Consider the following 15,338-nt stretch of genomic DNA (forward strand, 5'->3'; position numbering starts at 1 on the left):
AAGGGCAAGAAAGATAAGATTGAACGTGTTTCTGGCATTTACATTCTTGAAACCAAAAAAGTCTGGTGCACACAAGCAGTTATAAGGAAGTGGGTCAATGTAATGCTGCCACTTGTTTTGCGAGGTGGCGAAAGAGGTCTACTAGTTGGGGATTCAACCAGCACTCACCGCGCTAAAGAAATGAAGAAGTTCCTTGCATGGAGAAGAGCAGATCAAATAATGATTCCCGCACGAGTGACTGCCTATCTCCAGACTCTTGATATTGCAATAAACAAGCCATTCAAGGACCATTTGCGCATGGAACTTAATGACTACACTGAAAATAGAATGGAGAGAAATCAGCATGGAAACTTTGTGAAGCCTAGCCTGCAAGAGGTCGTAACTTGGGTGAAAAAGCCATGAGATAAAATCACTGACAGCTGTGCTGCCAGGGCACTACGATCAGGCTACTTGGACAAGCAGTGCTCATTTAAGGAGAGCTATAATGCTAGGCATGACAGATTGGGGCCAATGGTTCTACAGGAAATGGAGTCGCAAGAAATTCAGGCTGAAATTGGGGGGTTGCAGACTTATGACAATGTTCCAGAAAAAGATGACATGACTGTATTTGAATAACTGTGAAAGCGAAGGTGTAAATATTCTGAAGTTGAAATGTTTGTTGCACTGTTTATGTAGAATTCTTACACAACTGTTAACACGTTACTTAGAACTGTTGTCCAATAACAGAAAAGTATGAAATAAATGTCGATTTGTGTACATGAAGAAATGTCGATTTGTGTTCATGAAGAAATGTCGATTTGTGTTCATGAAGAAATGTCGATTTTTGTACATGAATAAATGAATAAAGGTAGCTTGTTGTTCAGTGGGGGTAAATAAGCCACCCCCTGATAATAAGCCCTAATGCATATTTTGGCAGGGAAAAGAGTATAAGACCCGTCTTATTTTCGGGGATATACAGTAGAAATTAAGGCACCAGCAGGAAACAGGGAAGGGTTTACATAAACAGAAAGAGCTTACACTCCATTAACTGCCAAGTCACATGTAATGTCAATAGAATCATCTTGAATATGTGTGCTGGACACCCAGACAGTTACCATGACTGACATATCTGACACACTTTTTCCACCTCCCAAATGTATCAGAAGTTCACTAGGGGGGGGATATCCCACAGGGTCTTTTACCGGGGCATGTAGGTTATGCGCTGCAACCATGGATGATAACACCCATCAGAAATGCACACACACACCCACTGAAGAATGGCATAATGAGGCACAGGCTCAAACCAGAAATATCACAGAGCACACGTTTGGGCTGCAGAAGTTGTGGTTCCGGTGCCTAGATACATCTGGGGGTGGCCTGCAGTACAATCCACATACACGTACTAAAATATTCGCTGTATGTGCCATGCTATACAACATCATCCTGAGAAAACTGCTTCAGCAGGATCAACAAGGGGAAGAGGCACACATCCCACCACCAATGGCAAGGTCACCACAGTCACAGGCAGGTGAGGAGTCAGAGGGGGAAGCAGCAGCTGCTGTCGGTATAGGAAGACGTAGACGTGCTCAATATGCCCTCCCATTGGCTAAGAGGCAACACACAGCACTCTCACTCACCACCTTGGGGGCTAAAACCTTCCTCCTATGCACATACATACAGTAACACTGATGCCAGGCAAGGCTCACAACCATTATCTACCCATGCAATGGCTGTGTACTGCTTGCATCAGACAGAGTCAGCCCTGAACTAAAACTGTTGCAACTGCTATATTTATAAAGCAAGTGCTGAACCTGGAGTGTATTGTGCAAAAATACGAATGAATGGCATAGACTTGGATGTTGTTACTTGGTAGTGTAAGCAAGTAAAAGGTGGGTGATTTGTACAGAAATAACTTTAACATGTGACAGCAGAGACTTAAGTGACTTATATGTGTCCATTATTAAGAGTAGCCCTCAGGCATCAAAGATTCACACAGTCATACCTCTCAAAAGTACTGATGGTCACCGAATGCCCTCTGTTTAGCACCAAATGTTTGTACTGGAAAATCATTAAAGAGAGAAGTTAGAAAGTAATGAGACACATTTCAGTTTCAGACTTCACAACCCTCACAAGATCATTAACAAACTGATGCAAAAAAAGTTTGATGCTATCAACTGTCTAACTTTCTGAGACCAATATAAGTCAAATGTACAATTATCAATTCAACATCACAAATGCAGATATACTAAGCACTAAGTCAGCTAAGCACCCTAAGCATCTGACACAAAGCTTATGTATCCCTGAATCCAAAAGCAGAAAACAAGGATATGGCACAATTATCATCACTTACACAGGATGCTGTTGGGGGCGCAGGAAGACTAGGATGACACAAAAGGTCAGTGAGCATGTATAAGAAAAGGAAGCAGGCAAACATTCAGATAAAGTAAAAGTAACAAATGGCCAGTGAGACAAAATGAGTTTTAAGCTTCACTACTAAACCATATAACTGTTTTGTGTGCATCTATATAGGTCCTCCAGGTGAAATTGGTATGTGAGTGTCTGCAAGAACACAGCCAAGCTCTGTGCTGGCTTTACATCTTGGTATGTTGGACAGGTGTGAGCCATGCATGGCAGAGGTGGCAATTCATCACTGTACCAAACCATGAGAACTGGCTCTGCCAAAAGTTGCACTGGCACATCCATGCCCACGGTAAGATGCACTGCTGCTACATGAATGTGACTGGTGTTTGCTAGAGAAGCTCCTCTCACAAGGATGCCCAGGACCATGACCCCATTTCCTGCCATGAGTGGGTGTGGACAGCTCAACCACTGGCAGAGCAGTGGAAGTACTGCCACTATGGGAGTGTGATCTGGCATGGCCACATTGGCTAACAGCAGATGATGTGGCTGACCTATGCCCCAAGGATCTTGTTCCCCTCACAAGGGACATTCCATCACAGACACCCCCCATTTCAATGTGTTATTCATCCTATCCACTGAATCAGCAACATGGTGGCGGTAGTCATGCATGTCAGCCTGTGCCACATTTACAACCCTAAGAATTTCTCTGAAGCACCTATGGGAATGTGCCTGTACCTCCATGATGGCCATAAACTTATGTTGAGTGGCACTGGAAGAGACACCTAGATCAGAAGGAGGATGGACAGCAGGCCTCCTCCAAGCACCCCTAAGAACGCTCTTGCGTGGCACCTTGTTCACACTTTGGCTATGGCCAGGGTCCCCAGGCACTGAAGCCACAGTAACTACACTTCCCTGACTGATTGTCTCACCCTCCACCCGTCCAATATCTGAGGTCTCAGTGGAATGGGTAGGCATAGGCCTACTGGACGTGTCCAATGGAATTACAGCGGATGGCTGTATGTTAACCTCAATATCAGATTCAACCTCTGCACCCCCGACTGTGCCTATGTTTGGCTACAACCACCATCAGAGTCTGCTGATACTTTGACATCAGGTGGTAGAAGTCCCACACTTCCACTGTCTGGATCACATGTAATGATAAGCAATAAGCACAAGAAAACATTAATACATACACTATTATAGTCCGATACATGCTAACAAACTAACAGTGATGCCAATATTACAGACACTATAACACAACAGTCCTGACATGCTAACAAACTAACAGCGATGCCAATATTACAGACACTATAACACAACAGTCCTGACATGCTAACAAACTAACAGTGATGCCAATATTACAGACACTATAACACAACAGTCCTGACATGCTAACAAACTAACAGCGATGCCAATATTACAGACACTATAACACAACAGTCCTGACATGCTAACAAACTAACAGCGATGCCAATATTACAGACACTATAACACAACAGTCCTGACATGCTAACAAACTAACAGCGATGCCAATATTACAGACACTATAACACAACAGTCCTGACATGCTAACAAACTAACAGTGATGCCAATATTACAGACACTATAACACAACAGTCCTGACATGCTAACAAACTAACAGCGATGCCAATATTACAGACACTATAACACAACAGTCCGGACATGCTAACAAACTAACAGCGATGCCAATATTACAGACACTATAACACAACAGTCCTGACATGCTAACAAACTAACAGTGATGCCAATATTACAGACACTATAACACAACAGTCCTGACATGCTAACAAACTAACAGCGATGCCAATATTACAGACACTATAACACAACAGTCCTGACATGCTAACAAACTAACAGTGATGCCAATATTACAGACACTATAACACAACAGTCCTGGCACCAACATCATAAAGTAAATATTTCTTTTAACTGCTCATCAGTACTGACAAGAATGTTTGGCTTACCAAGTGCAGATGATTGTAGGCTCCCTATACCAGATGGTCCTGGAAAAAGTTAAGCAAAAGATAAGGACAATATCATCACAATTAACAGTAACACTGGGATAAAACTTTTTCCCCTTCTATGTCCATTAACTATACTTTTAACAAGAACTTGGATGACAAGTCCGACATAAGCCTATGTGTAATCAATCAGAATGGGTTAACTGTAGCAATCTACAATCCTCCCAATCAATTTGTTGTTAAACAGAACTAACGTTTTGATGTAAATATTTTGCTGTACAAGAAGATTTAACAATGGCAATACATAAGTCTACCTGGAAACTCCTCCTGGATCATATTTGCTGTCCATGAAACAGCAGCACCAGTATAAAGGACATACTGTTGTGCACTTTCCTGTGAGCTGTCTGGATCCCAGACAGTGGACAAGAACTCCTCATTTGCTGTTAGTGGTGGCTCTGTAGCAGGCCACCACTCCCCCATTACCCATCCTAATCGGGCCACTACAGCTGCTCTCCTCCATGCAGATGATATCATGTCAGGGAACCTATGGTGCACCTGATAATATGTCCTGCTGTGGCCACCTACTGCATTCACATCTGCAACTATATGCTGCCAACTTTGCATTCTGCCTGACACATCTCCACATCCCCTCTCAAGCAGAAAAGCACCATGTTGCCTAAAAGCTTCCATAATTACTTTTGGTAATAAGTTAAGTAAAATCAAAAGTATACAGGTAGAAAATATGTACCTTCATAAGTGTATAGATAGCGGCATAGTCCCTATGGGGTTACGTTTTTTCAAGGAACCCTTGGGGGTTGAAATGAATGTTGAAAATATTAAAGTGTGTAATGACATGTTCAATGGGTTTGGGAAGCAGTTTATGTCATTCATTATTAACTGTAATGATTCCAAATTGAGTTGTTTATTGCAGGAGGCTGAACAGATTAATAAACTCATACATAAGGACATGTTGTTTTCACATTGGGAAAAACTGTATTTCAAACAATATGAATATGCTGAAAACAATTGTAAAAAGATTTTTGATAGGAAATGCAGAAAATTGCAGAGGGATATCACTCAATATGAAAAAGGGTCTGCTTATAGATGGAATGTTAAAAATGATAAGAAAGATACTAGGGTCAAATCTGATAGGAAGTATTCCACCAAATACAGGGACTTTACTACAGTCCAAGGTGATCAGGAATGTTTTTTAGAGGAAGAGAGGGACTATTACAATTGGCAGACAGTGAAACAGAAGGGGAGAGGGAAAAACAGATGGAGGGGACGCAGGCCCCACCCATAGTTTACCCTGAATGTCCTAATCGTCCTACTTTATTGGCTGAAGGTGACAATCAGTTGATATGTATATCAGAGAATGGTGAAGAACATATTACTGAAGGGATACTACATGTTAGTGGGGAATTGAAAATATACAATTATACTACATACCAAGTCCAGCCTGAGCTTTTTTCTATATTTTCCAAGGGTATGAAGTTTATCCCTGACAATTCTTTGGATATAACTGATACCTTAGTGGAATTCAAATTATTTTTAAGAAAATTGAATTTAGGTTTGTTTTTCAATAAGAACAATACGAACAACATGGAAGTGAGTGAGTTAAAGAAAAAAAGTGTTTTCACCCCCCCCCCCCATGTCGAAAATTTTGACATCATTTGAGAATGTGGTAAATGCTCAAATTTATGGTTTATACAACAAATACAGACGTCAAAAAGGAAACTGTGACCTCAGTCAACAGGTTTTTGACGTTGTTGATTCACTATGTGAACAGAACATCAGAATTATGTCAGCAGACAAAGGTGGAGGAATAGTTCTCTATGATCAGTAGAAATACACAACTAAGATATTCGAATTATTAAATAATTCCTCACAATATGTGGTTTCATCTTTGAATGAAGTAAATATAGCCCATGGTCGTATTGATTCATATTTAGAGGAATTTATATTGGAAAACAGGATAAATGAGGATTTATACAAATATTTGAAAGTTGAGTTTCCTATTCTAGCCACTATTACAGGTATCCCCAAAATCCATAAAAACATCCATGACCCCCCATTCAGACCCATTATTTCAGGAAGTGCAAGCAAAGCCTTTCCTTTTGGTCGAGTGGTTCATCATAAATTGAAGCATATGTACAACACGGTCGAGCATATTATGAAAGATTCATGGTAATTCTTAGGTATTTTTAAGCAGGATTTATGGAGTCCCAACCTAGTATTTGTCACTATTGATGTTCAAGACCTGTTTTCATGCATCCCCAAGGAGGATGGCATGAACAGGTTCAGCAGCAGTATATGCAGGTACAGTGGATTGGGTCAGGATGATATATCTTTACTTATGGAATTCATGGATATAGTACTTGACCATAATTACATCTATTTCGAGGGGGAGTACTACAAACAAAAGGTTGGCGTAGCTATGGGGACAGCCTGTGCCCCCATATACGCTAACTTGGTCTTGCTCGACTGGGAGATGGAATTTGTTGTAAATTCAAATTGGATGACACAGATCAAAAGATACGTCCGATATTTGGACGATATCTTTATCTTATCGGAAGGTCATGAACATGAACTGTCACTATTTATGGACTATATCAATCACACCACAGAATATCTCAAATTTACATACCAATGTGACACTACTGGGATTAATTATTTGGATGTCTACTTATATAGTGACGGAGAGGCCTTTCAGTCTCGTATTTACAGAAAGGATACATTTAGTAATGGTTACTTGCACTTTGATAGTGCACATTCTTACAATACAAAACGGAGTATTATAAGGGGGCAGTGTATCCGAGCTGCAAGGATGACATCAGAGAGGGAGTATATGCTTCGTGAATTGTTGTATATTGGTCGTTTATTTGCAGAGAAAGGATACCCTCAAGTCATGATAAAGGACATCACTTCATATGTAGCTAATGAATGGGGCAAAAAATATATACCCCTTATAGGTATTGGTATATCGATTAACAACCAGATGAGTGGTAATAATAATAATACAAGTAACAGTGGTCTAAAAAATGAATATTCCAAAGCTTGTATAATTAAATTTGGCAGGCATACTAGTGAAGTTAAAAACATAATTACATCAAATTGGAATATACTGACTAGTGATCCGTCAACTAAGGAGAAAATACCTGATAGACCACAGTTTGTGTACAAGACGGGGAATAACTTGAAAAGAATTATTGAGGTCAAAGCAAGTTATTACAAGAGAAACAAAACACACAAGATTGGTACAAAAAAATGTGGTCAATGTAATTTTTGTAAATATATACTGGAGGTACCCTATATTATTTTAAACAACAGTATAAGAAGCAAGGTCAAATTCTGTCATGGGAACTGTCAGACCAAACATATAATTTATTTAGGTGTTTGTCAAACATGTATGAATTATTATGTTGGAAAGACTGACCGTTGTTTGAAAAACAGGATATATGACCACATGTATTGTATCAGGAGATGTGATACCAATAACGCCTTGTCTCGACATCTGATTAACAACCCACAATGTATTGGCTTTAAATTTGCCATTCTGGAGGTGATATTACCAAACCCTAGGGGGGGGAATATAAAGGCAGTTGTGGGCGAAAGGGAGATTAGATGGCAGATCAGATTAGACGCATCTATATCTCCGGGGTTGAATGAAATGATCCCCACTAAACCACTTATAAAGACCTAAAAGAATCTACCCAATATATTAGTAGTGATATATTAAATATTATATTTAATATACTGTTATTAATTTTTTATAATAACATGTAGATCATTATTGCACCTAGCATTGGGTATATTTTAGTTATTCACTTTATTTGTATCATGTCAAGGTATCATAACTGTGGAGACGTAATATCCCAGTATTCAACAGTATATAGGTACATGTTTTACCAGCAATGGTATATTTATTTATATTTATCATAGTATTATGGGAAATGTATAACAACTGTGAGTTTTTTGTTTTCAAAGTTATTCTTATCTTGGTTTGTTGTTGTCTAATGTTGTTTTTATATTTATATTTACATGCAGTTTGAATATTTTTATATGCATTCAGCATCAATTCAGTTTTAGTAATTTAATTTTTCTAACAACTGTAATGAAAGAAATTATGGATAGGAATTTTTTATAGTTGGTATTGTCTCTCTTTAAGATGCTTCATATTTAATTGAATAATTGATGGAATGGGCGTTTTTTTTTTCAAGTGAGATGATGTGTATATAAGGGAGTGTTTTTTAACATCATGTGTTCTGAAGAAGTCATTTTTATTTTGATGAAAGTGCTTAACCTTGTCTATCGTGAAACTAATAAAAGAGTCCTGTCGTGGCATAGTATCCAGTTTCCTGGTGCTTTATTGCTACCTACGGGTGGTGATACTTGTTATGCACCTGATAATATGTCCTGCTGTGGCCACCTACTGCATTCACATCTGCAACTATATGCTGCCAACTTTGCATTCTGCCTGACACATCTCCACATCCCCTCTCAAGCAGAAAAGCACCATGTTGCCTAAAAGCTTCCATAATGACCTGATTCTCAGAGTCAATGAAGGGTGATTTTTGTGGATTGAGACACCTAGGTGCCACAGTCCTAGGTGTCCTAAAACAACAGAAGGATAATACACATAAGTATCACATAACTAAAAAAAAACAGTTGTTCTCAGATAAACAGAAAAGGTAGCATTTCAGTATTACACAGTGGAGAAACATAACACAGTCTAGATATTTGAAATATGAACAACAGGAATTGTATGGTTGCAACATATTGCATTCAAACACACAGCAAGGCTGGATGCAAAGCAAGGGAGAGTAACACTAGAAGCATATCCTTGTTTGTGACAAAACAGAAATACAGCTTTGCTCCCTCAACCCAAAAGAACAGGAAAATGACACATTTTGTAACAACCCATCAGTGAAATTTTAAAAGTGCTATCAATTGAACTTCCCCTGAAACATGTGTATAGTTTTCACAAAGAACATTCCATGTTAAGCTATTGCCAATCATGTATACCAGTGAAATGCCCTGACAAACATACCCATGCCATCAGTATACTTCTAAGTAACTCCTAAAGTTAAGAGTAGCATTTGCTAATTAATATATACATATATAAATATGAAACAGATGTTGTTTAATGACATTTCATCATCTACAGTATATAGCTGAAAAATGAAAACATAACCTCTCCGATTCAGTGGTCTTCTGTGTAGATATATCCCACAGTAATAGCCTCTTCTGTGTTCTCCACTTAAGTCTCCTCACCTTCAGGTTCCCTAGCTAGGTGGTTGCCTTTTATGGTGTAAATTCAGGACAGTTGGCATGGTGAAGATGCAAATGAGGTGTGAACTCATTAGAATTACAGAATTCCAAATACCTGTCTCTGTGTATCAGATGTAAACATAGTGCAGGCACTTCCTAGGTGTTTGCTGCTAATGGATTGCAACTGTGAATGATTACTGGTAGGGAGAAGGAAAAAGCAACAGCAATGCAGACTGCCCTACCTCCAGTGGGTGTGTCAGGTTAGACTTACAAAGTTGGAAATGTAAGTATGCAGCACACAATTCACAGGTTCTGTTCATTACCATCCAACCTCCCCTTCATTTGTTTTGTTGGCAACTGTATATTATTGCCATTTAATATCCTCATACATTTTTAAGAACAAGGATACAGAATGCCTTACAGACCACGCCTCAGATTACTGGTCAGATAAAACAAGAATGAGTAAGCAACACAGAGAGGTAAGACAGAGCTGCTTATTTGCAAGCAATAGTCATAAATGGTTGTGTGATCACTCAGTGCACCACATCCACAATTAATGCATGTACAAATAATTATGTGCTTTCTTAATACTGTGGATGATGCTGCAGTTGGCTGTATACAGAATGATTTCAGTTCCCTGCTGCAAAGCTGAAGGTTTATTGGAGTAAGAGTTCAAATGCAGACCTATGTAGAAATATTTCATGTGTACTAACAACATGTTGTAGTGATTATTTCATTAATTGCTTTTCTTTATTTCAATTACTTTTCCCTTTTTATTTATTTATTTATTTATTTATTTGCCAGTGTTTATATGTAGTGCAGCTTAGCACAAGCAAGGGAAATGGAGAAAATGAATGTCATGTTTACGCTTAACTTGCTTGTGTGTTGCTTAGCAGTGTACAAACATGGACTAGAAGCCCACACAGGAAGCAGACAGAACACCTGCATACAGGGTGTGTGTAAAAGTGCAAAGGTCAAAAACAATACATTGTTGCAATTTTTGCTTTCCATTGCAGTTAGCAAGCTTCCCCATCACCTGCAGACAAGACAGCACAGACAGCCAATAAGTGAAATAGATGCATTCAATTAATTTTGTTGGGCACCATGTAAACACACTATTTGGCGTTGTGCAGCAGTTAACACAGAGAACTGAACAATGAGTAGAGAATTATGGAAATGTAATATGTAACTAGATCTATGGTAGCAAGTGTAAGTATAGGGCTGGAGTACAGGTGGTCATGAGTTCTAGTACATGGTGTGCAACCTATGTTTACTGTTGTTACAGTGCAGTTTATAGCAATGAACTGCACTGTAACAGTGCAGTGCAGTATATAGCAATGAACTGAAAAACAGACAATTGCTATTTCAAAACTCATGTGGCAACAGGTGTAAATATAGGACTGTTACACACATGGTGTTGGGTTCTAATACAGGATATTCCAGACAGTGTTACTCTTTTCCAGTTCCAGTTATATTCACTCTCATTTTTCACTTTAGATAGTGGAGTTGATATGAACTGTATGTATGAGGGATAATGCACCCTTATTATGTTTTCAGATGTATGACTGAGGGTATGTTGTCTATTATAGTTATGTAAGTATAATTCTGCTATCTGAACTTCCATGGCCTTCACAATTACATAAGACAGATACACAACTGGTTCTATACACAAGAACCTTATCAGGTCATACACAGACATGTGTAGCACCTCAAACTGTTTGCTGTATTTATGAATGAGTCCTATGTCTGAGAAGCAGTACTTCTGTGGTAAAGATGGAAAATCAGTGCTGTGGAAGAAAATGTTTTGTTCTTATATCTAGGTTTGAATCCCATGCTTTAAAAATCAAATTTATCAATGCATAAAGCCAAAAACAAATATGTCAGGTCATGACATTTATGCCCCCAGTTTATGTCTGCAAACTTAACTCACCTAACAATTACTTTCCAACTTTCAATATATATTTCCAAGCTGCATCAACAGGCACCCTTCAAACTAAGGTCAAATGTCAAATTAACCTTCCTATTTCAAATATTTATTTCATCCCTGCTTAGCACTACTGCTCTCAACTTAACATCTCGCAAATGTGGTTGGCATCTTTGCTCATGTATACGTACAACCAGTAAACACAATAACTGGAATTGGCAGGAAAGCATTAGTTGTATGTTAGACATGTCTGGAGTTAGTGGGGAAGCTACCCAGTTTAGGGCACAGAGGTGGAGTGTCCATGATATTTAATAGACTCCTGGTAAAGTGCCACCATCAAAGGCTTCTGCAGGGGGACTATTCTGGCTTCCAGTACAAGTCTAAGGAGTGGAGTAGTATGGCTCAGGCTGCATGCAGTGCTACTGGCATCCTGTGCACTGTAGAGCAATGTAGGCATCACTCCTTGGATGACTGAATTTGAGACTGTGGACATCCCACAGCTAAGCAAGTATGAGAATAAGAGAGTATTTGTAATACTTAGAAATGACTGGTATGCATAATTATCTCCTGTTTTTTCTGTTCTTTCCCAGCTAATGCCAAACTTGAGTTCAGTAGACAGGCTCACGCTGCTGGAATGGAGAGACTAAGGGAAGCAAGTGCTACATATGCAGCACAAGAGACATATTACTTGTATCTTTAAAAGTTAAAGATTAAAGACAGCTTTTTGTTTTTTTATACAGTTGTAACAAATTGAGCATGCATATCCTAACTGCAAATGCAAGTATACATGCATTAGTTTGTAGCACAAACCAACTTTAGGAGTCAAATATAAGACTGTAGTCAGAGGTTGTGGGTTCAATACCATGAGGCCCTATTCTTTGTTATTGTAACTCCTTTCTTTTATATTTTATATTAATATTTCTTTAATATTTACATTGAATTAAACTATATACAAGTGCCATAAATGCTTGCTGTTAACTATAATATGTATAACTGGAACACACATATGTACAATATATGCACATTTCAATTATTACTTTCAGCAATCTGTAGTTTTAGTGTGTATCTGTTAGGAAGTATACTTAAATGTAACACTTCAGACAAAATAGTTGTATACTTGGGTTAATGCATTGTATGTCACAAATCATGATTCTAATTTTTATCTTTTTTCCTCTCACCCCAACCCTTATCTCTCTTTTTTATGTGTCGTCAAAATGTCTACATGTCATTGATGTGTACCAAATCAATAAATGCTACACAAGACAGTGAGGTAGCCCAGCCCCAAGGATCAGCCTGTCCCCACGCCACTAGCTCCAGCACAGATGCTCAGCACATCTGGGACCCAACCTGGCAGCACGCCTCTGCTGCCCCTGCACTACCTATGCCTTCAGGTAGTACTGCGTCTCCAGCTGGTGCTGTGGTACCCTCTGGAAGCAGTGGCAGAGAGGGGATTTCATCACCCACTGGGAGATGCCAGGGTTGATGCTTAGGGTTGTGCACCACACCATTGGTGTACACCTACACAAGATGTAGAGGCTGCTCTCCCTCATGTGACGTTAAGAGGAGAAGACATCAAGAACTCCAGCTGCCAGCAGAATAAGGGGACAGGGAAGACAGTCCAGTGGATGAGGACTTGAGTCTCACTGTCTCCATGTTTGACGGGCATGAGCCTGTGTTGTCCCATCCCTCACACAATCATGGTGTCCTCCAACCTTTTGTGTCCCTCAGTATCTCTGTGTCTTATATTGTTTGTTTGCATTTGCTTCCTCACCTACCCAACCTACATGACCCAAAAATACCTACATCCCTTACCAAGCATTCCTTTCTTACTGAATTAAAAAAATGGGCACCCATCCCACAAAAAATAATCATCTCATACATAGCTCTCCATTTCTTGACACACTTGATTTGGTCCAACTGGCTATACAATATGATTATGGTGCTGTCACCCCTCTCTCTGGAGGTGACAGTCCAAATTCAACTAATATACAGCACATATTATCAGTTTTCACTGTTGAAGAAATGGCTAGGTATGGTTCTTACCTAAGTACCTGCTGAACATTCCTGTATTACTTTCCCCTTGTTCTTCTCCCTGCTTCCTCCCCATTTCACCACTTTCCTATCTACCCAATTTTAACACATATAACCTAGTCAAAAAATAGAATCTCACACAACACACATGTACTAGTAAAGCTATGGATCCCTTCACTTTTTGGCCTCTATGTTTGTGCATCACACACCAATGCCAAGTGACGGTGACTAGCCTAACAATGCTGCGGTTACCTCTGCTGAATGCCAACACACTACAACACATGTACTATAAAGAAATAATGTCATTGCATTATCACTGTTTAGGTTCAGCTAAATGGCAGGTGTGTTTCATAGACTCAATACTAACTCTCAGACTTTTAGCAATGTGGCTCACATTTGCACACTGCTTAACTACGCACAAACCGGGAAAGTAATGGAAATGTGTATCTTGAATGTCCAAGCACTTTGCTAACCATCGTGCAAACCAGCTCCTTGCCACTGCACTATGCAAAGTAAATATTAGCATGTATTTGTGCTGTTTACTGTCCATTTACTCTTTATGACATGAACCTACATGTAGAAACATAACATGTTAGGCCCTATCTAACAATATGTCACATATTTACAATGCAGCCATGTGTTCCCTCTCCCATACACTGCAACCCTGGTGTCTCACCACTTGTTTACGAATATATCAACTACACTACATAAATTAATGTCAGGTGTGTTATATGAAATGCACATCAATCTGCTAACATGCAGAATTAGAACTATCTTCACAGATGAACTTGTCCGAACATCCATCCATCAAATGACCCTGGGAACTACTGACCCATAAGCCTAACCAGCTTTATCTGCAAGGCTATGGAAATAATCATCATGTATCTTACCCACAGGGACATAGGTGACCATCAACACTCTTGACCCCACCCAGTTTGGTTTGGCAAGGGCAGATATTGCTTATTTAACCTAGTGGACTTTTTTGATAATGTTCCCAAAGCCCTGGATGAGGGAAAACAGAACATATTACATATGTTGATTTAGCCAATGCCTTTTATAGAATCCCCCATTCAGGTATCATAGAGAAAATCTACCATCTGGGGATTAACTCATACATTACTAGATGGGTAACCAACTGGCTCATCAACAGAACATGCACCATCAAAGTTGGGCAGTCCACCTTCACCACTAGACCAGTCACGAGTGAAATACCCTCAAGGATCTGTGCTGGGCCCTCTACTGTTTGGAAACTATTTCTCTGAAGTCCAGGTGAAGATAGATGTCCTGTGGTTTCCCAAGATTACAGATGACTATCAACTGGTCAAGCATATAGAGTCCCCCAATGATGTTAACATATTACACAAAGGGCTGACAGAGACAAATGACTGCTGCCAAACTCACAGACTGAAACTTAATGCAATACAATGCCTCATTGTCCCCTTCACAAAAAATACTCCTGCTAATTATGATATACAATGCACCCCTCTAAGCTATCATTCAGTGATATGAGAATTGGGAACACAGGTTGACAGCAATCTAAACTTCGACTACTACATATCAATAGTGATAAGACACACATTCTACACTGTGCACATCATAAATAAGTGCATCACATCCAAGACCAGAGAGGTCATAGCTCTGCTGTACTCACCCCTTATCAGACCACTAATTGAGTACAATGCTCCCTTCTGTATGTGCCTCACCAGACACCTGCAGCAACTTGAGAAACCACAGAGGTTTCTGACTAGGAGAATCCAAGGCTTCCAAATCATGACATACATTGAAAGACT

This window comes from Protopterus annectens, chromosome 13.part0, assembly GCF_019279795.1.
Source record: "Protopterus annectens isolate FY-2018-M chromosome 13.part0, PAN1.0, whole genome shotgun sequence".
Classification (NCBI taxonomy): Eukaryota; Metazoa; Chordata; order Ceratodontiformes; family Protopteridae; genus Protopterus; species Protopterus annectens.